The sequence below is a fragment of the Lissotriton vulgaris genome, chromosome 10, assembly GCF_964263255.1.
Source record: "Lissotriton vulgaris chromosome 10, aLisVul1.2, whole genome shotgun sequence".
In the NCBI taxonomy this organism is placed as follows: domain Eukaryota; kingdom Metazoa; phylum Chordata; class Amphibia; order Caudata; family Salamandridae; genus Lissotriton; species Lissotriton vulgaris.
In genome coordinates this window covers 410,131,438-410,157,369 of record NC_141698.1, presented here as the reverse complement: position 1 = coordinate 410,157,369, position 25,932 = coordinate 410,131,438, and positions in this window count along the sequence as shown.

Below are 25,932 nucleotides of genomic sequence, written 5' to 3'. Positions count from 1 at the left end.
GACGCTGTCCGCTTCGTGACCCTGGGATTCCCAAACTTTTGCGGAAGACACGTGTTCCTTTGAGGGTGTCTTTATGACGAGGGGGATGACACTACAGAGGCAGATGGCCTCGCTCGAGGCTCATCTTGCCGTGCTGGTCTATTGTTTCAGCCGTGCATTCATTAGGCACGTCTCCTTTGATCCTGCAATCGTGGTTCCAATATCACCCCCCCTTACACTCTTTTCAATCTGTTGACTATCTTTGTCTTCCCTTACACCTGTTTCTGTCTTCTACTTTAACTCGTTTACAGCCGGAATGGAATGTACTCATGGTGGGATAATGTACTTTTACAGTTGGGAACCGGCGATGCCACTGTAATTATGTTCCGGGATCCTGAATACATGAAAGCGACCCTTTTGACCTTTACTGTGGGAACTGAGTCGTAACCTTTTGTTTGCCATGTTGTTCTATGACGAAAAACTGTATAAAAGGAGCGATCCACAGATGCTATTTGAAGCAGTCTCCTAGAACCTACATGCGTTGTACTTCTTGTGACTTCTGTGTTCCCTGCAGTAAATAAACCTTGATCTTTGACGCCGAAGGAAGTGTCCTGTGTCTCTGTCATGTGTACGCCGGAACAGGTAACCCATAAAGGTTTCAGGTGTTGTCCCCTGGCACCGCTGGGTCTTAGAAAAGCCCAGTCCTTCAGTTGGCGCCCAACGTGGGGCGACATCAGCAGTACCGGTCCAAAGCCCGACGATCGTGAGGAACTTCGTGTGAAATCTCCGAGGGAAGGTGCACCCCGCTTCATCGATCCTGTTGTCGAAATAAGTGGCCCGAAGACTTTTCCCGCGAAGATCCCCTGCCTCCTGACGGCTGCGACGGACTGATGCCCTGACTGACGACCTGTTTTGGCGCCTGGCGTAGACCTTTGTACAGCGAGACGATTGACGGGCCTTCCTGGTGACGCCATTGTCCTTTCAGTTAAGTATTTGTGGGTCGCTCCCAGAGTTCTTAGTTGTTATTGGTGCTTAGTTGTTGCATGGTTCCATTGCATTTGTGGTTCTTCGTATTTTGTTCTTAGTTGTTCTATTTGACGATTGCAATCGCCAAAGACCGAGGGTCTTGCATTTTTGTGAGGATATCGTAAATAGATAACCCTTGAAGTTTGTGAAACTCGGTTAGTGTGCACGATGCCTGGCCGTATTACTTGGTTTAGTTGCTTTAAAAGCTGTGGTGTGGATTCCCGATTGGAGGACTCATGTCCAATACCTCCAGTTGGAACCCCGGTCTATGAGTTATATAGTCGCCATGGTGTGGGTCCTATCACATATAATGAGTGCTGGGTCCGTTATACTAAAGATGACGGTGTCCTTAGTTGGTCACCTCATGGTAGTTTCGAAACAGCAATTTTGGATAATCTAGAAGCAAAATTGTTCAAAAAGAAAGCAAGGCCGGCCATGTTTGATTCCTTTCGGTTATGGCGTAAAGAAGCCAAGCAGAAAGAAATCAAACAGCTTAAACGTAATAAGAGGGAAGGTATCGTTACGACGATGAGAAATGCAGAGCAGTTTCAGCGAGATAAAGACGAGAAGGAAAAGGAAGTTTTTGATAGATTGCAACGTATGGCGGTGGACAAGTGTTATCCCGCTCTACCATCGAGTACTGTTAAGAAGGGAGAGGAAGCAGTAGAGGATCCCTTGTTATCATACCTATTGAAGTCGCCACCTCCATATGCACAGGATACTACAGTGCCTGTGGTTCCCCCTGTTCCTCAACCTGTTGTTCCGGCGGCTGCTGGTCAGCCTGTCGTTGGCCCTGTTCCTGCGAATCCTCTTGTTCCTATTCCTTTACCTGCTCCTGTTCCTACTACTCCACTGCCTATGCCTTCTCAACTTACTGTTCCCGCCACTTCTGCTCTTGTGGCTACTCCTACCGCTCCTACTGCTCCTGTATTTAGTCCTCATGTCGTTGCTCCTGTACTTTTTTCCTCTTCTCCGTCTGTTCGAAGACGCATTCCTAACGCTGTTGCTAAGCTTTATTCTCCTTTTGGACCGATTCTTGGGTCCGATGTTTCTGATGTTCCCCAACGACGAAGTCAGCTTCCTGGTGGTAGGGAACGTGATACGTTAATTCGGATAGCGCATAATTGGATTAGTTATCCCCTTAAAAATCCCCCGCGCATAATTTTTGAGACCTTCTCTCAATTCAATGAGCCCACACAGAGATTCGTGTTTGATGAAACGTGCAAATTTTTACGTGAAGCGATATCAAATGATGAAGTAAACGAAGTACCGATCGATGTCACTGAACCACAGCTTCAGTTTTCGAGTGGTATGATTGTGAGTAGCAATGTTCGACGTGCTATAGAACATCTTCTATCCTTTCGTCCCACTGTAATACCTCGAGCATTGTTTAAAGATGAATCTGAGGAGTGGATGGCAACGCCTGGTCAGTATCCCATGCGAGAAGTTCCCCCAGTGTGGATGCCAGGTGATGCCAATGCCGTTCCTATTATCCCGCCACACTTCCAGAGAGTTTGGATACATCTCCCATGGAAGCGATCGGAAGTCTTGCAGGTTAAGCAATCTTTGCCTGACCCTCGCAAAAATCCAGCAGGATACTATAAAGAGTTGTCCCAAGTAGTGGATGCTACGATCATGAATCTCGCCGACATCGACATGTTGTTCGGCAACGTAGTACCTCAACCGGTTTGGGTGAAAATACATCGTGAAGATCACGCAGCTGAGTTAGGCGTGATTGGGCTGCGCTTACAGCGGCTGACGGATTGCAGGTTGGTGGGGCTAAGCCTGAGCAGTTAATCACGGCTTTGCCTCAAAGAATCATTACCTTAATGAAGACACTTATGCCAGCCATGAAAGTTAATTGGGATAAACTGTCTGCGTGTAAGCAAAAGAAGGACAAGAGTGTCTCCGATTTCTTTACGAGATTTGAGGAGGCATTCATCGACCACAGTGGTCAAGATATGAGCACTGAGGGAGGTCAGAGGCTGTTCGTAGATAAGTTTGTAGCGAATTTGTTGCCTGATCTTAGCAACAAATTGAAAAATTCTGAGAGCTCGTGGGCTGTTTCTACCTCCGCTCAGATATTGGCCACGGCTCAGTATTACGAAAATAGGGAGAAGGAGGAAAATGATCGTGCGGATAAAAAGACGAAAGATCTCAAAACGAAAGTTCTGTTGCAACAAGCGTATCCTCCGCGCTCAAATCAGAATGACTCTCAGCAGCGGAATAGATTGCAATCACAGTCTGCTAGGTCACAGTCGCGGAATGACTCTTCTACGCAGAGATCTATGCTAGGATATAACCAATGCGCCTATTGTAGGGGTGAGGGTCATTTGAAGTTTGATTGTCCGGTTTTGCGCGACCGAAATAATGGTGGTTCATCTAGAGGAGGTCGTAGTGGTCCTCAGCAGGCCTTGCGAGGTAGAGGTCGTGGGGTTACTCAAAATCAGAATGAACGTTCTGATAATTCGTCTGATTCTAATTATTGCTTTGATCAGCGTGGTTCATCGTCAGGTAGATCTGCACAGTATCATGTGGATGATTTTTATATCGAGCGTGATACTGATGACGGTAACTACTAGGACAGCCATAGACAAAGGGAGGGAGTAGTATCAGTTCCGGTTGATCAGAGAGGGCCTTACGTCGCAGTTGCCACATCGGGCGTAGTTGAGCCTTTTCTGTTGGACACTGGTGCAGCGAAAAGTTCCATCATGCATTCGAAACTCCCTGGCGCACCTTTGTCTGGCTTAACGAATGTTTCCGTTGGATTCTCTGGCGCCCATGTTAGCAATCCGGTTTCTAGCCCTTTGCCCCTTACAATTGGGCCTTGTGAGCTGAAAGCTCCTTTGATTTTGACTACTGGTTGTGGTGAGAATCTTTTGGGCCTGGATTTGCTGAAACGGTTATATGCAACTCTGTATTGTTCTCCTGCGGGAGTGGAGCTTACTTTGGGTCAGAGAGTGATCTCTCCCATGTACTTGTCATCTGATAAGCTCCCACCGGAATTGAGTTCTCTTCCTGCATCTTTGTGGGCAACGGGTCCCAATGACGTGGGCCTGCTTGACATCTCTCCTTATGTTGTTCAACTGAAATCAAATGTGCGATTGCCACGTATTCCCCAATATCGTATCTCCCTTGATGGTGAACGTGCGTTGTTAGCGATCATCTACGATTTGATCGAGAAAGATGTTATCGAGGAGACTCGGGGAAACGTGTGTAATAGTCCTGTGTTACCTATCTTGAAACGCACTGATCCGTCCAAGCCTCCTGTTTATCGTTTTGTTATTGATTTGCGGGAGGTGAACAAAATTGTGATCCCACAATTTCCTGTGGTGCCTGACATTACGGCTTTACTGACTCTGATTCCAGCCTCTGCTTCTTGGTTCTCAGTGATCGATCTGAAAAATGCTTTCTTTAGCATTCCGATTGCTGAGGAAAGTAGAGATCTATTCGGCTTCTCATTAGGTGGCCGCAGCTTTAGGTTTAAACGCGCTCCTCAGGGCTACTGTGAGAGTCCATCGATATACAGCCAAGCCCTGAAGAGTCAACTTGATGCATTTGCGTTACCAGCTGGTGCGGCTTTGATCCAATATGTGGATGACTTGCTGGTGGCTGCTGATACAAAAGACATCTGCAAAATTGCCACGGTGTCGCTGTTACAGCATCTCTGTGACTTACATCACAAGGTATCACCTTCTAAACTGCAATATTGTTGTCAAGAAGTAACCTATCTAGGCCACTTATTGTCAAAGGAGGGGAGAAGGTTGACCCCAGAGAGAATTGCAGCGATCGCTCGAATGACTGTGCCAACAACTCAGAGAGATGTGCGTGCCTTTTTAGGTATCACGTCATACTGCAGGCAATGGATTCCGAATTTTTCCTTGTTAGCGAAACCATTGGTAGCCCTCACGTGCAAGGATGTTCCCACTCCTTTGCCATGGACGGAAGAGTGTCAGAAAAGTTTTTCTGAATTGCGTGATGCGTTGTGTTCGGCTCCTGTGTTAGGTACTCCTGACTACAGTAAGCCGTTTACACTATACGTTCACGAGAGAGAGGGTTGTGTGTTAAGTGTTTTGACGCAGCAATTTGGCGGTAAACAGCGTTGATGTGCATATTTTTCCTCGACTTTGGACCCTGTAGCTAGAGCGTTGCCGAGTTGTCTAAGAGCGACAGCGGCGGCTGCGGTGTCCATTCGACAATCTGCAGGATTGGTCATGGATAATATGCTTACGGTGATGGTTCCGCATGCAGTTGACACTCTCTTAAATCGTACAAAAACTTAACACTTGACGAGCGCAAGGTTGTCCGGTTATGAGTTGACGCTTTTGGCAAGTCATATTCAAATAAAGCGCTGTAATGTCCTAAACCCGGCGACGTTGTTGCCAACTAATATGGAATCAGATGACGTACCACCACATGATTGCTATTTGCGAACTGAGGAAGAAACGAAGGGTCGTGTTGACCTAAAAAACACTCCATTGGCAGACCCCGATGGTACCTTGTATGTTGATGGTTCGTGTTTTAAGTTGCCGAATGGTGATGTGACGACTGCGTATGCTGTGGTAACATTGAGTACGGTTGTGGAAACTGCGAGGTTGAATCAGAATTCTGCGCAGGCGGCAGAGTTAATTGCGTTGATGAGAGCGTGTGTTTTGTCGAAGGGAAAGCGAGTGAATGTGTTTACTGACAGTCAGTATGCTTTTGGCGTTGCGCATAGTTTTGGTCGATTGTGGCGAGAGAGAGGCTTTATGACATCGCATGGCATGAAGATCCAGCACGGACAGCTTGTGAACGAACTTTTGGATGCACTTACATTGCCCAAGCAGGTGGCAATTATTAAGTGCAGTGCGCACCGTAAGGTGACGGATGATGTTGGTCGTGGTAATGCGTTTGCGGATGAGATTGCTAAAGAGACAGCTAGAAATCTTGCAACTAGAATGTACGTGACGAGTTCAGTAAGGTGGCCTACAGAGACTGGTATGTGTGAGGACACTGTTGAGAGTGTAAAAGTGATTCAGAATGAGGCCACCGAAACTGAAAAGACTAAGTGGAAGGAGAGCACAGGAAAGTTGGATGCGAACGGATGTTGGATTGATTTGTCGGAAAGTCAGAGGTGGATGTTGCCGGATGCATATGTGCTGGCTGTTGTGACTATGGCACACAGCTTGTCACATATTAGCGCGAAAGGTATATGTAAGTTGCTGTCCCCTGTATGGAAGAATGATGGTATTGCTAAGTGTGCTGAGAGGGTGGTTAAGAATTGTATGGTATGTATGATGTATAATCCCGGCAAAGGCACCCCTACACCACCTGGCCATTTTGCTCCTCCGACATGTCCCTTTGAGGTTATCCAACTAGACTTCATCCATATGGAGAAATGTAATAACCTGAAGTACATTTTAGTTGTGGTTTGCACATTCTCCAGATGGATCGAAGCCTATCCTCTTAAAGATAATACAGCCCTGTTCACAGCGAAAGTCCTACTGAAGGAATATTTTCCTCGGTATGGAATGCCACGGATTGTATGGTCTGATAACGGAAGTGAGTTTGTGGGGAGTGTGATGAAGAGTGTGTGTAAGGGCCTTGGAATTACACAAAAATTCCACAGCGCCAATCATCCCCAGTCAGCGGGTTTGGTTGAAGGGTACAATGGTACTCTAAAATTGAAACTTGCAAAGATTCAGGCTACGACTGGTTTGTCATGGCCTGATGCTTTGCCCCTGGCTCTCTTGTCAACCAGGGCGACTGTACACTCTCGAGTAGGGCTTAGCCCATATGAGATTGTGTTCGGCCGTCCTGCAAACATTTGGGGGGTTCCTAGACCTGGGTCCTTCGACAGTCTTGAGTACCCAATGTTAATTGATTATCTTCATGATCTGACTGCTAAACTGAGGTTAATTCATCAACAGGTCTTTGAAGCACTGCCGGCACAGACAGAGGGTCCTGGACATCGGCTCCAACCAGGTGACTGGGTGGTCACCAGAAATTTTGGCCGCAAGCGGAATTCGGAGCCGAGATTTGTGGGACCCTATCAGGTTCTACTCGCCACGAGAACTGCAGTTCGTTTGGAGGGCCGCAAAAACTGGGTGCACGCCACCCACACAAAGAAGGTGGCAATACCTTTACCAGCGGACTCGTGGGTGAGGACCGGCATCGCCGCATCAGAAACAGAAACTCAGGTGAAATTTGTGCCGTTCAGTGATGCTCAGCCTGTAGGAGACACTTCAGTGCAATCAGATAACTTTGTTGAACCTTCACCATTGGGAAACTCAAAACTTGAACTATCGTCTGACCGACAAGACTCTGTTCCGCAACCTGAACAATTATTTGAAGAGCAGACTCGTCCTGGAAGAAGCAGATATTTTCTTCGTTCTCATACCAAAGACTAATAAATATCTTTTTGCTTTTTCCCCTTTTTGAACTTCACGTTACCCCCTCATTATCATCTCGAACATTTTTTCAACAATTGTAGTCTCCATTAATTCTTGAGTTCTTTTCCACGTGTGTGTTTTTCCACAGCTAGGAGATTTTGTATTATAATTGAGCGTCTTGATTAAAAGAACCTTACATCCGGGTTGACCGTAGGGCCGTGCGGGTACTTCCTTCTGTTTAGCAGGTTCCTGACACTAGGTCGGTACTTTTGTCGATTCCTAGGAACTCCTGGGGATTGATAATCGCTACTCAGAACGAAGTGCGTCAAGAACGTTGCGGACGGGTTTTTAGAGGATGGAATTCTCAAAGTTGTCGGACGTGGAGAAGACTCTAGCGCAAAGATTAGTACTACACAGGGTTGTAAAGACTAAATGCTTTCTGTTTCAGGTGTTCCTGCTGTTCTTGACTGTTTCTATGTTATTGGTGGGTGGAGTATATTATGGAATACAATCGTTATTGCCTTCTGCTTCACCTACTTCTTCCTCTGAACCAAAATCTGTTCCTAATGTTTCTTCTCATTCCTTTCACCCTCTACCTCAACACGAACAGGTTAGACGTGCGGAATTCATGAACAATTCCTTTGTCCAGCTCCTACATCATCATCAGTTGGTGATGAATACTACCAACTGTTGGGTGTGGTTTAATGCCACATACCATGGATAGGGGAATTCCGTACTTGGTCCTTCCTTATAGTTCCCAGGGGTCAGCTCGAGCATTCCAAACTATGTTTCGTAGCGCACTAGATTCCTACCCCCATCGAGAGCCGCGCACTGCAGATCATGGTCCTGGCCCATACCACAAGCCTTTGGCAAGAGCGATTGCCGATTTAGATAGAGATATTTTTGACGCATCGCTTATCCCAGAGGAAGAGGTGCGAGCGTACAGAGATCTGAGTGAGGCTGAGTATAGCATGTCAGTGGGTGATTGGCAGCTTAAAAGCTCGTCTCCGATCTGGATCGTACCCCATCTCGGTAACTTCTGTTTGAAAGGTCTTGGCCGAAGTCCGCGAGCCCAGCTCGGGAGGAGTGCCTGTACTGAAACGTATGTTTTACCAACGGCCTCTTCCCCTGTTCTTTTGACTGCCAAGGGTACATACTTTGTCTGTTACGACCGCGCATATACATGGTTGCCACGTGACTTCTCAGGCACCTGTTATATTGCGCATCTGTTGCCACCAACTTTCACCGTCGGGTCAGACTATCACAAGACCAGAGTTGTGAGAGGTGTTATTAGCGAAGAAGACACTGCTGGTCAAGAAGCAGGTGACTTCTTTGAGGGTTTCTTGCCATTTTGGGGACCTATGATCAATAGTAGGAACCTGAGACAGTTGACTCGAGTGGTGGAATCAACTGCTAATATCACTGCCAGTGCCCTTGGTAATATAACAGCGGAGCTTCAGGCGGACAGGCTTATGACGTTGCAGAACCGTATGGTTTTAGACGTTGTTCTTGCAGATAGAGGTGGAGTATGTAAGGTGATCCGTTCGAGTTGCTGCATTTTAATTCCTGATAACGCTCCAACTGTCTATCAAGCCATCTCGAAGTTGCATAAGATCTCCGAGTCCATACACGTGGACGTAGGTGATTGGACGCTACTAGGATGGTTTTGGGGCTTGATGTCGACGTGGGGTTGGAAGATTTTGATGATCATTGGGGTTGGTGTAGCATTTCTGTTCACGTGTTGTTTTTGTGTGCAGTGTGGTCCTGCCTTATGTGGCCTCTGTGCTACGACGTGTATAAGACGGCCACCTGTTACCAAGGAAACATTGATGGATAGAATAATGTTGCAGCAACATCTGGATGGTCTGATGAATATTGAGATCGATGCTGATATCGACTAGTGCTTCCCTACATGAGGGCAAAAGGAGCGTCTGAGGTTCCATGACAATTGTAAGTGGTGTTTTCGACTCGCTCGAATATGGACGAGTTTGGTATCTATGAACCGCAAATGACGAGTTTAGTGGGTGTACGCGTTTTCGCTACGCTAACCTGAACCGTTCATCTTATTCATGGGTTTCTTCATCTGAACCCACAGGTTCCATTTTAGATGCAGCATCCATTTTGTTTCTTGCCCTCAAGTAGCCAGCGAACGGACGCTGTCCGCTTCGTGACCCTGGGATTGCCAAACTTTTGCGGAAGACACGTGTTCCTTTGAGGGTGTCTTTATGACGAGGGAGATGACACTACAGAGGCAGATGGCCTCGCTCGAGGCTCATCTTGCCGTGCCGGTCTATTGTTTCAGCTGTGCATTCATTAGGCACGTCTCCTTTGATCCTGCAATCGTGGTTCCGATATCACCCCCCCTTACACTCTTTTCAATCTGTTGACTATCTTTGTCTTCCCTTACACCTGTTTCTGTCTTCTACTTTAACTCGTTTACAGCCGGAATGGAATGTACTCATGGTGGGATAATGTACTTTTACAGTTGGGAGCCGGCGATGCCACTGTAATTATGTTCCGGGATCCTGAATACATGAAAGCGACCCTTTTGACCTTTACTGTGGGAACTGAGTCGTAACCTTTTGTTTGCCATGTTGTTCTATGACGAAAAACTGTATAAAAGGAGCGATCCACAGATGCAATTTGAAGCAGTCTCCTAGAACCTACATGCGTTGTACTTCTTGTGACTTCTGTGTTCCGTGCAGTAAATAAACCTTGATCTTTGACGCCGAAGGAAGTGTCCCGTGTCTCTGTCATTTGTACGCCGGAACAGGTAACCCACGAAGGTTTCAGGTGTTGTCCCCTGGCACCACTGGGTCTTAGAAAAGCCCAGTCCTTCATTATGCGGTTTGCTTCTTCTTCCCACTTGTTTTGTGCACTGACATCTGTGTTGCGGGTGTGATCGTGTACCGATTTCCAGTGTTGACGTGACTGGTCCAGTCTTCTGTAGTTTGCCTTTCTTGCACATTTGTTGGGCAGGCTGTCATCTGGTCCATTGGTGCGAACTGTCCCACTTGACACTTCATCTGCTTCAGAATGATTTGCACCATGTGTTGAATGACTCCTTGAGGTTGAATAACTCCTTGAGGTTGTATCAGTGAAGCTGTCGCAATCCTGGATCATCCCGGTCTTTTGTGTTGTTGACTCAGAGTATTTCATGTTACTTTGTCTCTCCCGTTGTCTTATCTCTGATCTGTCTTCCCCCTTCCTGTTTCTGGTTTTGTTTGTTTCTTGGGCTTTATTCACAGAACTTAGAGATGTCTCTTTCCTGGTATCTTTGTGTCTTGCACTTAGGTGCAATTCTTTTGATATTTCTCTTGCTTTGACCCGCTCTCCAACTTCGGCCTTCCTGATGACTTCCTTTAGCGACCAATGCCCTCGAAGAATCTTGCGCTTTGTATTAGAACTTGAACAGCCTTCGATTACCCGGAGTCGAACTGCGTCCTCATTTGTAAATGTGTTGAAGTGACAGCACTGTACCAGACTTTGCAACCGGGTGATGAAGTTTGGCAATGATTCTCCTGGTTCCTGCTGTGATGTGTTGAAGGTGATGCGTTCATGATCCACGTCTTCCTTTCGTGTTGAAATGGGCATGTAGCGTCTCTTGGAGTCTTTCATAGGTCACTGTGTCCTTTTCAGAAAATGTTCTGATTAAGCGTCGGCCCTCATGACCCACCAACTGGAGGAGTAGTATCAGACATTTTCCATCTCTTCGCTCACCGGTGGTATCAAGAAAATCATCCAGTGATTCCTGCCACCGGTTCCATTTAGGACCCAAACTCTGAATGTCTGTCTGTGTCACTGGGGGTGGCACTTCAATGCAGGGATTGGATCGTTGTGTTGCTTTTCCCACCGCCATGAGGGAAGAAGATTTTGATCTGCTATGGTCACAGAACTGTTTCCTTTGCTTCCCATCTTCTTTGCTGACCCTCTTCGGCCGCGATCCTTGGTCTAGTCGTTTCCTTTGAGGTTGGTAAGATTCGCAACTACCTCGGTATGCTTCAGTGAGTGAGGCTTGGATTTCTTGAGTTCAGAATGGCCACCACTCAGCTATACTATGTGTGACTCGTGGCTCAGCAAATTCCGACTTTCTTTAGTGTTGTGTGCTAGCTGCAGGTGGGTGAGGGCTCTTTCGCGATGATACGTGGTAACGTTGACATCTTGTTCTTGCGTTTCTTCCCGTACTAGTGCAGGTTATCCAATGACTTAGTTGATGATAGACGGCTTCCTTGATATTTGTCTACTCATGCTTCTGGATCATTTATTTTCTCAGCGTTCTTATCTTAATTATTTCTCTTGACGTAGTGGGGAAAGTTTACTTTGGTACTTGCCTTTACTCGTGCTTGTTGTTTTTGGGATTCATGTTTGCTCGTGCTTGTTGCGTTCCGGATCTGCATTTGCTTGTGTTTGTCGCATTCGAGATTTGCACTGTCTTGTGCTTGTTGTGTTTCCTTATTGCTTGCTTGTCGTTATTTACCGTTGCCTTCATTTATGTCTTGTATTTGCTGGTGCTTGTTTTCTTGCACCACTTGCATTTGCTTGTGCTTGTTTGTGTTGATTCTTGTATTCGCTTGTGCTTGTTTACTTGTTTCACCTCTTGCCTTATCTTGTGCTTGTTTGTCTTTATTGTTGCCTTTACTTGTTTCTTACATTTGCCAGTGTTTGTTTTCTTGCATTTGTCAATGCTTGTTTCCTGTATTTGACCAATGCTTGTTTTCTTCTGTTTGCCAATGCTTGTTTTGTATGTGCCAATGCTTGTTTCTTGTATTTGCCAATGCTTGTCTCCAAACTCCGCTTTGCCTGACTCTAAGATGGCCGCTTACAGTCTTCACATGGGGATGTCTCTCTGGCCGCCTGATTCTAAGATGGCTGTTGAAATCTCGTTTCTTACGAGATTTGGTTTCATTCACTCTCCCAGCCCCGGCATTGTCGGCCAACATTCACCGAAGGCAGCCGGTGGTCCCAGCTGGACGGTGAGTCTAGGGTGGGCTCAACAGCGGTCCTGCGCACGGGCCCGCATCTTGGGTAGGCTCCCACTTTCAGCGCTCGCCGTGCGCTCACGCAGCTTTCTCCGCTCAGCCGCGGACCTATAATTCTTCACCGCTGGCCCTGCAAACTTCGGCGGCGGTTTAGTTTTCTTGGGCACTTGAGTTTCAGCGCTCACAGCGCTACCACAATTCTGCTCCACACGGCGGACCAGCCGCGGAGCTGCATGCACTCACCACTAGCCTCTGCAATCTCGGCAGCGGCGTGACTCGGGACACACATGTCGCAACGGCGACTTCTTCTAAGTGCTCCACGGGACGGGGCTACTCGTTTCCATGGGTCCGGGCAGTGGCATAGCACGCCATCCCACCCTCGCCGCCAGCTGTAGCGTTGTGCTACAAATAAGGACACTGCACAATATATCTTATTTAGCGAGCTCTTTATTATTGCTCTGTCCTGTTCCCCGTCCCTACTCTAACTGCCCCGAGTTCCTAACCCCAACTCCTCCCGTTCCGGTTCTTCTCCCTAGCTCCACCCCAAACACTAGACTGCATCACGATATTACAACATGGTGATTATTGACACAGTGTCCACTCAGGCTCTGTGAAGACAATTGCACTGTAGGTGTGCGAGAAGGACCAGCTAAGAGGCACATCTCCTGACTTGAGAAACCTAGGAGTAGGCTTCCTGCTGGCATAGCAGAGTAGGGCAGCGCTTGATTGGAGACAGATTGAGGAGAAATGTGGTGATGATGGCGCTGTAGCACAGCAGTGGGGGGAGGGGGGGAACAAGGTAGTAATGTGGACATCAGAATATGCGTTTCTAAAACACATGAACTAAATACCATGTCTGCGTGCACAAGTGCTTCTATGTCCCTGTGCATGTTCCTGTATGAGTGAGTGTTCTCTGCAGTGTGCATATCTGCACACCAATTAAACCGCAATCAAATTAAATGTATGCCTCTGGCCCCGTCCCTTAGCACTGCCCGTAGCCCCACCCCTAGCCCTGCCCCCTAACTCCGCCCCCTAATCCACATCTCAGGTGAGTACCTGCACTTATTTGTTTCCATTTAAAGCACTGGTTATATCACACAAGGTCATATTGAACATATTTCTTTTTTTGGGCACAGGAGATTAAGTGATGTGGCCATAATCAAAGGTTTTTGAGCCAACTCGGAGACTCAAACCTGTTTCCTAGTTCCAAAGTCAGCAGCTCTGCCTGTACAGTCACATCCTTCACCTTGCACCGGCTCTGCAGCTGATGAGTGTACTACCTAAATAGCATGTTAAATTAGCTTTCGAGTACGACTTATTTCTGGAAAGCTAAATTTGTTACTTTTTCTATACTTCCTTTCTTTGCAGTTTCATATATTGTGGACGTGGCAAAATGGCACTGGAGTGTTAAAATGAGCCTCAGTAACATTACACAAGGACAGATTAGGTGATTTGCCCAGAATCACTGGATGTTCAGCAGACACCGGTAAACTTGAACCAGGGTCCCCAGTTCCAAAGTCGGCAACTCTGGACTGATCCACATCTGTCTCTGGAGTTGGCAAATGTTGGCAACTGCCTGCTTGAGCAGGGTGATTCCAGGAGGCATCTGTCCGTGACACAGGGGCTGCAATCTGTTTTTGCAGGTGCGGGGAATGAGATTTTGATATCAATTTATGATCAATTTAATAACTTATCTCATTCGACAATTTTGGATCGATTTTTATCTGTCATTGAGTAAAAGACAAACCCCGCATAGGTTAGATAAACCCCATAAACTGACGCCACTCTGAAGAACCACTTACAACTGATAAAGTTTAAAAGTTTTATATAAAATCAAAGTTAAAATGCATATACAATCCTCTCGGGATAAATCTTAATCAATGTACAACAGAATACAATTAATATCCATTCAAGGATCAGCAAATTAAAAGCTTCGATATGAAGTGGTTCCTTTGCGTCATCTACAGAAAGAGAAAAATAATCAAGTTAAATCTGTCCCTACTCTATACTACGTGACATCCCTACTTCGCAAGTTCCTAACCTAAAAAGGTGTCAGCAGTTTGACTCCCAAAGAAGTTCAAACTCTCTTAGCCTCTAAAGGTAACTTAAGTTTAAGAAGCAGTACCCTCTCTGCCTACCCATCCGCTCTCTAAGGGTCCTCGGCCTACTGCTCTCTTGCGCTCTGATCTCTCTCAGCGCATCTGCTCAAGTCATCTACTCTTCGCCCTTCGCTCTGAGCTGTTCCTTCGCCTTCGCTATCTTCTCCCCGGGGTGCTGTCCCTAAAATACACAATCACAGTGTGGGTGGAACGCCCCTTCGACGCCCACCACGGACTTTCCCCGTGAGGTCATCTTCTAACTTTTTCCTTGCTTCTTTTCTTCGCGTCGTCCGTTAAGTTGACCTTTCTTCTTTAGACGCCATCTTCGTCTTCTTGTTGGTGACTTCATTTGACACTTTCAGATCAAAAGTTTATAACCTCAGCAGAACTTTAATCTTTATGACTATGTATATAACCTTTCTTGGTCCTGTGAATGGTCATTTCAAAACAAGACTCAAATTCCAAACGTCTCCTCTCACGTTTAGGCCATAAACTCCGTCCGGCATTGTCACCTTAAATCTAACGAAAACTAGACTCCTTGGCTCTCACGTTCACAGCAAGGCTATTCACGACTCCTGTGAGCCCAGTAAATTACATACAGCGGACTACACCCCTGCGAACCCTTGGTCAGTCAGGTTAAAATCACAAATGACCTAAACCCTTCTAACATTCTTACAAGAAGCTTTCTACACAGTATAACCTTTAACACATATTTATATACAATCGCATTTAGCAAATCCTTTACGTATAAGTGAATATATTGTACATGGAATATAAATTACACAGAGTATAACTTTATATTCTCATTTGCTACATCGCCGTGTCATTTCTCTATGTTACATTTCACGCCGTTTCTCCATTTAAAGTTACACACGTACATGAATTCTACTCTGCACGTTCTACATTTCGTAAGCATTTCTACACATTTCGACATTAGCCCACTACGTATACGGGCCTTCTAAATCTAATACATGTTCTAAAGTGAATACAGTTACATTTCCTATATTACTTTTGATTATATCGGTTAGCTTTATGCTATAAGTGTCAACTTCACATTATGATATACATTTCATTCCTACGTTATACAATGTGCTTGTAAATATGGCTCGCATATATGTTTTATTCAAATTGCGCTCTCTCAGTTCCCCCCTTTGATGACTTTTAGGAGTCATCACCAAATGCAATTTGAATAATTCCTTTACACAGAACTAGTTACAACATTCCCTCTTTTCATCGTTTCGAGAGCTCTTAAGCTTTTGTACTGTTGATCTTGTAACGCAGCCTATCTCCTTTCTTGTTTTCTCATCGATCTTTGTAACCGGTTCGACCTATACCATTTATACAATTTTACTAACCCTAATATTGTGATTATGCAAATCAATACTATCAATACAGGTTTTAATATATACCATACTATGCTTTTACCAAGGTTGGCAAACCAACTCCCAACCTTTCCAACTCCATGACCTACTTTTTCCCAAACATTTATTTTTGATAAATCTTCGATTTCTTGATGAATCTGTGTAATGTTGCTTATGACTTTCTCAAGTGGTTTTGAATTATCAGGAATGTAAGTACAACATTCCTGAACCTTCAAAGCCTTGCAAACTCCGCCCTCTTTTGCTAACAGTACATCTAAAGCAAGTCGGTTCTGAAGAACCATTGCTCTAATCGTCTGCATCTCGCCTTCTACTAGCATTAATGACCTTGCAGTACTTGCAGACAATCTATCTACAACTGTAGCTAGTCTCCTGATCTTAACATCGTTAAGTATTAAACCTAACATGGGAAACATCGCTCCAAATACATCTCCTACTACTTCTGCATCTCCTACTTCCCTTTTCGCTCTCGTCGAAGCCTTTCCTTCTATGATCGCTAAATCCTTCGCATGATATATTTTGGGGAAGACAATTGCCAAATAACACTAACCATACCAATTATCAGGCAGTTTTACATAGGCATTTCTTCCACATACAAAATACACATTCGGAATAGCTTGCATCCCTTTCATGAAATCTTTCGTATAGTACTCTAATCTAAAAGCATGTTCGCAATTTACTTCACCTACAAATACACTCTCATAATACGTCTTGCTTCGAGTTAAACATAACTTTCCTTTCTGCGTCCTATCCAAAGCTATTGGACCATTGCTACCTTTCTTTTTATGTGCCTTCTCTTCTTCGGTCCAATCAGTTTTCCATTGTCCTGACATTTTTAGAATCTTCTGCCTTCTATACCTATCGTCTACTTGTCCTATGAACTTTTTCTCAACCTCTGACACTTTGCAAGTTAGATTATTTCTGCGTGCGTATGAAGTATCTAGTGTATCCCAAGGAAGAAAGAATTTAGCTAGTCTATCCTCCTTTTTATAATAGTCCCACTTATTCATTTGTTTATAATTCGGAACTTCAGGCAGTACCGAATCATAATTTGAAAAGTAGTACTCAAATCCTTCCCTACCATAAAATATACTAAGCAGTAAACTACATGTTATCCCATAAGTCAGTGGGAGATGATGATATCTAATGCCTTCGTCTACAGAAGCCGGCAATTGCATACAAACATAGCAATCTTTGGCCTCCATGGCATCGATATACTCGTACAATAGTTTAGCATATGCGTTTGACCTAAAGTTTCCCTGTGACTCGTCTACGTGTAATCTACGAGCTTCATCTGCCAGTAACGCCTTTTCACGTATTACATTGCTCTCCTCCTTCTTCCCCACAAGAGCAGGTCTCAAAGTCGTTACAGGCTTCACATCTGCTGTTTCTTTATCGCTTTCATGTCCTATTATGTATGATATTGTCACTACTGTAATTATGAGAAAAATTACTATCGTTATAAGTGTAGCTACTATGCATCTAGCTTTTCGGTTTGGGTTGCCGTTCTCCATGTTATCAAACAGCGTAGCTCCTTCTTTTGCGAAAAAGTTTTCTTTTCCAGTCCTTATTTGCTTTATTTGCTTTTTCAGTCTGTAAAGTGCTCTTTATCAACAAAAGTCTCTTTTTCGCAACCAATGTCTTTTTCTCTTTAGCAACAGACAACCCTAACCCTTCTCCGTCCTCTAAATGTAATCCCTAATTTTATTCTTCTTTCCACTCGGCGCTAGGTTATCTTCTTCTTTATAGCTTATATACAAAAGTCTTTATGCATCAACAATTATTTTCGTACCTGCAGCTTTCACAACAATTTCCAATAATTCAAAACGAATGACTTTTTCTTCTTCCTCTGGAATTTGATGACCAAAAGTCGGAAACTGTAATCGATTTAGCACTAGATCTTGAATTTGACTCAAATATGGGGGTATGGGAAGTGTGAAAGTCAGTAACCCCTCAGTCTCGAGTCCAGGCGTCAACATCCATATCTCCACTGCCACAAATGGATCGTGATCGATTACTTTCACTTTCTTCACTCTCCCAGATTTCTGTCCCCAAGACATCTGCTAGATAAGTCCACTCTGGGGTAGCGTACCTTCTGCAGGGCACACGTACCCTTCTCGATCTTCTTGGACTTTCAGTTCCTGAGTCTGTAGTTTCCTCTTCCTGATCCGATTCCTCAGCGATCGGGACAAGAGCTCTTTCTTGATCTGCTTTTAAGCTTGGCCTTCTCCTTCTCTCCGGCCAACTAGCTTCGTCACTCCTTGTCCTCCTGCTCCTTGTTCTTGGACTTGTCTCTTGGTCACTCTCCGCTTGTTCAGTATCTGATTCGATCTCCCAATTACTCTCTTCTCCTGAGGCGACTTCGGTCCCACTGGTGTCCTGACCTTCGTCGACCTGTTCCGTCTCAGTCTCAGCCTCTTCGATCACCTCCACAGCTTGGCTTTCCCCCTCTATGACCTCTCCGCTTTCCGCTGGATTCTCATCCGAGAGAGGAGCTGTTTCTTCTAGAGGTGTTGGTACTCTTCGGGTGTGTGAGGCATGTATCCAGTTTGGCAGGCCTCCACACTTTACTGCAGTATTCGTCACAAGTATGACTTGAAACGGTCCTCTCCAGCGCACGTCTAAGCAGTTCTTCCTGACGTGTTTTTTCACCAAAACCCAGTCCCCCGGACTCAGGTCATGGCACAAATCTTGTGCTGATGGAACCTCTGCAGCCTGGACCTGGAGGGACACAGAATTAACGGCATCAGATAGTCCCTTACAGTAGTCCAAGATCAAATCGTCTGTGATGTTCACTAGGGCTGCAGTCGGAACCGATGGCAATCTCATGGCTCTCCCCATTAGCACTTCATGAGGAGAGAGACCTGTTTTTCTATCTGGTGTGCTACGTATGCTCATAAGAACCACTGGAAGTGCGTCTGGCCAACTCAGGGATGTTGCTAAACAAACTTTGGCAAGTCTGGACTTGATTGTACTGTTGATTTGCTCTACAATCCCTGAAGCTTCTGGTCAATAGCTGCAATGTAGTTTCTGATCGATACCCAAAGCTGAACATAGCATCTTCACTATTTCGCTGTTAAAATGAGTTCCTCTGTCCGATTCCAAAGAGGATGGCACCCCAAACCTCGGTATTAACTCTCTAAGTAACAATTTTGCTACTGTAAGTGTATCGCACCTACGTGTAGGGTAAGCCTCAACCCATCTAGAAAATATGCAAACAATCACTAAAACGTATCTGAGTCTATTGCATTTAGGCATTTCTATGAAGTCAAGCTGCATTCTATTGAAAGGCCCCCCAGACCTCCCAATGTGACTCAACGTGACTGGCGTTCTCTTTCCCACGTTTAGCTGCTGACAGATCGCACAACGCTGACACACTGCTTCTGCCGCTACTCTAAACTTTGGGTTGAACCACGTTTGTCTGAATACTCTCACCATAGCATCTCTACCTATGTGTGCTGATCCATGCAATTTCCTTGCCATTGGACTAACAAGTTCATTTGGTAAAACTGCCCTCCCATCGGCAGAGATCCAAAAGTTCATCTCACTTCTAGTACAACCCGCTGTTTCCCAACTCTTTTTCTCATCATCTGGTGCATTTTCCTGAACACTTTTTAGCTCATCCCACGTATCTACAGTATCCAACAACATTGTCAATTTAGTTCTTTCTTGGATTCCCCCCACTTTTACATCAGTGTGAGAATATCCCTGTTCTGCGCAGTAACGCGCTACTTCATCCGCATAGCGGTTACCTTGTGACACAAAATCTACATTTTTTGTATGCGCAGCACATTTGACAACTGCAATGGCTGTCGGGCCTTGCAATGCCTCTAACAAGAGTCTCACGAATTCTCCATTCCTAATGGGAGAACCCGAGGAGGTCATGTAACCTCTTTGAGACCATAACTGCCCATAATCATGAACTACCCCGAAACCATACTGGCTATCGGTGTATATGGTGACTCGAAGTTTGTCGCCTGCTAAACAAGCACGCGTCAAAGCAACAATTTCAGCTACCTGAGCGGAGTGTACTCCTTCCAGGCAAGCGGCTTCTATTACTCTCGTAATTGTGCAAACTGCATAAGCTGCTCTCAGCTGACCGATATCGTCTCTTACACATGAACCATCAACAAAGAATATTTCATCGGGGTCAGTCAATGGCTCATCTACGATGTCGGGTCTCGGTTTGGTGCATAGTTCAGTCACATCAAGGCAGTCATGATCTGTACAAATTTCATCATCGATCTCATTTGGAAGTGGCATCAAAGTTGCAGGATTCAAGACGGAGCATCTTTTTAGGGTCACATTCTCGGCAGCCAGTATGACTTGCTCGTAGCGTGTGAGCCTGCTATTTGTCAGATGCTGAGTCTTAGTCCTGGTCATTAACAATTCTACAGAATGCGGTACGTACACCACTAACTGATGTCCCATTACCACGCTTTCAGAATGTTCAATGCTGACACCCGTTGCAGCTACGGATTTGGGACATCCGGGCAACGCTGCGGCTACTGGATCTAATGTAGCCGAAAAATACGCAACTGGCCTACGCGCATCTCCATGTATCTGGGCCAAAACTGCTAACGCGCATCCCTCTCTTTTGCAGCAGTAAAGCAAAAATGGTTTTGTGTAATCTGGCATTCCTAAAGCCGGGGCGCGACATAAGTCCTCCCTCAGCTGCAAAAACGCCATCAAACAATCTTTGTCCCATGGTACCGGATCACTTACTCCTTTGTGCGCCAGTTGTAATAACGGTTTTGCCTTCAGTGAGAAGTTAGCTATCCACTGCCGACAATAACCGACCATGCCTAGAAACATCCTGACTTCTCTTTGTGTTGTAGGCGCGTTCATTTTCATGATCGCCTCTATTCTGTCTGGAGACACCTTCCGCTTTCCCTTTTCGATCCTATGGCCCAAGTATTGCACTTCAGTCTTACAATACTGCAATTTACTTGGAGACACCTTGTGTCCATTCTCGGCCAAGTGATTCAGCAAGGTTATGGTGTCTACTCTGCAAGCTTCCTCAGTTTCTGACGCAACTAGGAGGTCGTCTATGTACTGGACTAGAACCGAATTCTTAGGCAGTACTAGACTTTCAAGATTTCTCTTCAGTAGCTGGTTAAAGATCGATGGGCTTTCTGTATACCCCTGAGGGATACGACACCATGTTAAAACGCGATCTTCCAGCTTAAAAGCGAAAAGATACTGACTCTCTTCATCTAAAGGAATCGAAAAGAAAGCCTGGCACAAATCTATCACGGTAAACCATTCAGCTTGGAACGGTATCTGAAATAATATCACTGATGGATTCGGTACCACTGGACAACACGAGACAACAATATTATTAATCTTTCGAAGATCCTGCACTATTCTGTATTTTCCACTAGGCTTCTGCAAACCCATAATCGGGGAGTTACATGGACTACCCACGATCTCCTTCAGTATTCCCTGTTTAATCATGGATTCGATCACAGGCTTTATTCCTGCAATCGTCTCTGGTGTCAACTTGTATTGTGGTGTTCTTGGATATTCGGCATTGAGTCTTACCAAGATCTTTACTGGTTCTACTCCTTTGATCAGTCCTATTTCCTCTCCAGTAAAATCCCACACCTCAGCTGACACTTTCTCCCTCAAATCCTGTGGAAGCTCTTCCACTGTTAAGGTAGGATATAGTTCCACGCACTCCTGCGAGTTTACAACCTTAAAATCGGCATCCTCATCATTGGTCTGCACTTCTACTCCTTCAGGTGTGCAATGTATTGTGCAATTCAGTTTACACAACAGATCTCTTCCTAGCAAACACACAGGGCTAGAATCACAGATCACAAACTGATGTTCGTCACTGTAATTCCCTATCTTTACTGACACTGGTTCGGTCAGAGGATTCGTCATCCTCTTGTTTGCGACTCCTACCACCTGAATCGTCTCTCCCGATATTGGCAAACCTGGGACTACCGCTGATCTCAACGTGGATCGAGTGGCCCCCGTATCCACCAAAAAGGTTGTAGGACATCCAGCTACTTCAGCCTCTACGTAGGGTCCTCTCTGATCTACTTCCAGGGCTGCACCTAGAGTACAGTCTTCTTCCCTATTCACTCGTTGCCCTGTAAGAGGATCAACGTAGTAGCATTCTTCTCCTCCGACGAACAATGGCATTTGTCTATAGGTTTTTCCTCCATTTGTAATGCGAGGCGGTTGAGGAAACGGGGCTCGAGGAGTCTGATTCCCCCCTTTGATAAACTTTCCCTTCGGGACTGCGGCTCCCTTAACCACGTTGTTCTGTACCTCTTCCTCCTCTTGTTCTAATTCCCCTGTCTCAACATTGTAAGGACACTCGCGTCTCCAATGTCCCACCTCATTACACTGATGGCACCTCGTTGTCTTTTTCAGTGTCGCAATATCCATTCTTGGCCTCGGTCTTTCCTCCTCATCTCTGCTCTGATTATTCTGTTTCTTTGCTTGCGTTCCTGTTCCCTGTTGCCGCTGTCCACCCTTTCCAGCTGCTTGCATTTGTACCAGCATTAGCTTTTCCTTGAGTTTCTTTGCCTTTGAATCTATTTCATCGCTACAGTACCTTGCATACCTCAGAATCTCATCTAAAGGTTTGTTCTGCCAACAGATCAAATGCTGTTGTATCATCAGGCTTATGTCTGGTCTTAATCCTAGAACGAACTTCGACACAAACTGTCCTATGTCCTTGGGATCCATTACATCCAACCCACTGTATTGTTTAAATGCTTTCAGTAGCCTCTCATAGAACTCGTGAACCGTTTCTTTAGGCTCCTGAGTTGTTCGATCTATCTTAACCCAGTCTATGTCTTGCACTGGCACTTTCTCTTTTAGCCATGTTATTACCCTCTCGTACTTTTCCATGACTCTATCTGATGGACCATTTGTCCGGGTATCTCTCGGAGGCTCGCAAGCGGGCCATTCAACACTAAGCTTGCATGCCGTCCACAAATCTCCGGGTACTACGATATCGAACAATGTGTTCAAATCGATCCACAGCACCTTAGAGATCTTCACGAACCTCTCTACCTGCTTGTACCACTCTACGGGGTTTTCTCTTAACTTGGGGAAAGAGTTAGTGAATGCCGCTAAATCCCCCCTACTCCAAGGTACATGAACGTAGTTTCCGTTCGCGATTTCTCGCAAAGGGAAAGCTTCCATTCGCATTAGGTCTGTATCCTGGGACTTCACAATTGTACTTCTTCTGACAGATCCCCTCTTAGACCACTTTTCCTCCCATCTATCCAGATCTCTCCATATTCTAATACACATGACTAGTTCCCTTATGTGTACTCTTAGTCCAATCGTTCTACGTTCATCTAGATCTTGATCTGTGCAATTTAGCCTATGATTGGGCTGTAAAGCTTTAGTTCGTGACAGGTCTATCATATACTTTTCCGCTAATTCAGATAGTTTTTCATGAGCTGCCCTTGTTTTCCGAGTAACATCCTTGGATAAGAACAATATTTCATCTGGTGCGTACAGCTCTAGCCTCTCTATTGCCACTGTCCCGTCTATTATTTCGTCCAAGTCTGATTTTAAACTCATTACATCAATCCGCCTTGCTTTTATTTCAGCTCTCAGTATGTCAGTCCTAGGTGGTTCGCTCATACCCCTCTCACCTCCACTATGCGCCCTACGCCTAAACACGGGTGAGTTATGAGGAGTTTTCCTTCCATCTCTTTGTTCCCACCTCTCAAGATCCCAAGCCTTTCCATCTTCCCTTGGGGTGTGGTGGAACAATGCTCCATCCCCCATCCCTACATTCCGTCTTTTCGGCTCGGTTTCTCCAGATACGAGATAGGATCCACCGTTCTGTTCAGAACCACTGTAACTCGCTTGCTGTCTGGTATCGCTCAATAAACGATAAGGTCCTTCATGGCCCTCCATGCTCCCGCGATCTCGATCCTGATCACCAGAAGTATGGCGAGACGTTTCGCGACTCCCTATATTCTCATGACTTCGCTCGCGATCACCGGATGCATGGCGAGACCCTTCGCGACTCTCCATGTTCCCGTGATTCCAATGTTGCACTGTTTCCGCCGGGGTATGGTGAGTGCATCTGAAAGTATTTCGGTACTCCTGCGTCCTTCGTTCCCCCTCACTAAAGGTGACGCGAGGCACTTCGCCACACCCTGCACTCCTATCGTCGCACATTTGCCTATTGCCGCTGATAGTAGGACAATTATTTCCTCTGCTTTCCTGGCTCCCTCTCTCCCACTCCGGGCTGCTTTCGCCAGTTCCACAATGAGAGAGAATCCTGTTATCCTGGTCTCTCCACTCTGCTCCTGTTTCTAAACTTTTATTCCGAATCTCTTCGCCAGTATCCCATTCTTTCAGGTATTCCCTTAATTCCTTGTAGGATTTCGGTTTTGGTCCCCTTAAGTCCATTGGCCCTCTTTGACCCCCTGTTCTACCCAGGGACCTGTTGCGGCATCTAATGGGGTACTCCGACTCATCGGTGCTAGTATCTGTCTCTGAGGATTTATCATGGTATTCCTATTCTCCATCTCTGCCCTTTCCCTGTCCCATCGTGCCTGTTCCTCCTGCTGGACCCCTTCTGGGTTGTAGATTGACACAATAGGGCCTATGGTAACAGGTACCTGTAAAGCGTCTGGCATTTGGTACGACCTTGCATATTGCGTTTCTGGCATTTTCTGGACCACGAATCTTCCCACTACTCTCTGTTCGGAACTAGATTGAGGTATTTCCTCATCTTTCTTGGTATCCCACTCTGTTACTGGGATCGATTTATATTCCCCCCATCTAGCTCCGTCCCCTTGTTGTAATATGGGACTTGCGGCCCCTCCGCTGTACGGAGGTGGTCTATCTGTTAATAGCCTCTCTATCAGATCCTCCTCCGTCTCGCTTTCCTCATCTTCCTCTAGAGGTTTCTTTTCTCCCGTGGCTTCTATCATTGTAAACAGTTTGTCCGCTTCTATCTTTTGTACTCTCCACTTTTTAGCTTCCTCATCCCATTTGGCATCCTGTACTGCCTTTACTGATCGTCTCACTCTTTCTTGGCGCCTCTTTACGCTCTTTTCGTGTGCTGCTCTAAACCATGCACTAAGGGCTTCAAACTGTGTTGGCCTCGGTAGAGGTCTCGTTGCAAGCATTACCGTTTTCAGATCGTTCAACACGTCTAGCTTAAACGTTCCGAATCTCGGAAACGTCAGTTCCTTATTCCCTTCAGTTAGCTTATTCCACTCGGAGATCCATAGTATCGAGTGTAAGCCTACATTTACTGCCATATGATAAGCTGGTGTGCCTTCTGGTGGAGCTTCTTCTCCGGCATATAAGTTTCTTCTATTCCTCCTAAAGATTGCTCTTAGACTCTTAAAACACTTCATTTTCGCTACTCTACTATTTTCCTCTTTCTCTTCCTTGTTTATGTCCCAATGATAAACCAACCAATCCCTACGCGGCTCTCGCTAAATCGGCCTATCCCAGCGCGACTCTACGCTGACCGACCAATCTCAGCGCGGCTCTACGCTGACGTATGACAAACTAACCAATCTCAGCGCAGTTCTATGCTGACGTCACTCGTTCCCTCTGCAGCAGTTCCCCTCCGTTCTCAACTCGTCTCGCGGTCTTGCATGCGTTTCATTCATACGCCGAAAAATGACTACTTCCGTCCAAGCGATCACTTTTCTCTGACTGTACGGCCACAGTCTAACTGTAATTGTCACCTCAACTGGCAAAACGTCTTCCCTCTTACGGTTAGACAATCGCCTCAACTGATAGGTTACTTACACACAGTAACGTACGACCAGCGTCCGTTACTCATACACTCACTCTTACGCTCCCCCTATCATCGGTCTGTCGGGCGATCAATGGTACCTCATGACCCCCTTTCAATGGTAGACAAATTACTCTAGGTGTTCGATACACCCGAACCACTTAAGTCCTTCCCTGGAGCTTAAGATTTCATCCGGTTGCGCGCGCTCACAACCTTCCCTCAATCACACTACAGGCATTCAACTCCGCTTGACATTACAACACAGGAACAACATAAAACACCGCAATCTTACAACGCATGACCCTTATACTCACTCTCGACCGACTCTGCTGCTTTTCTCTCGACACACCGTCC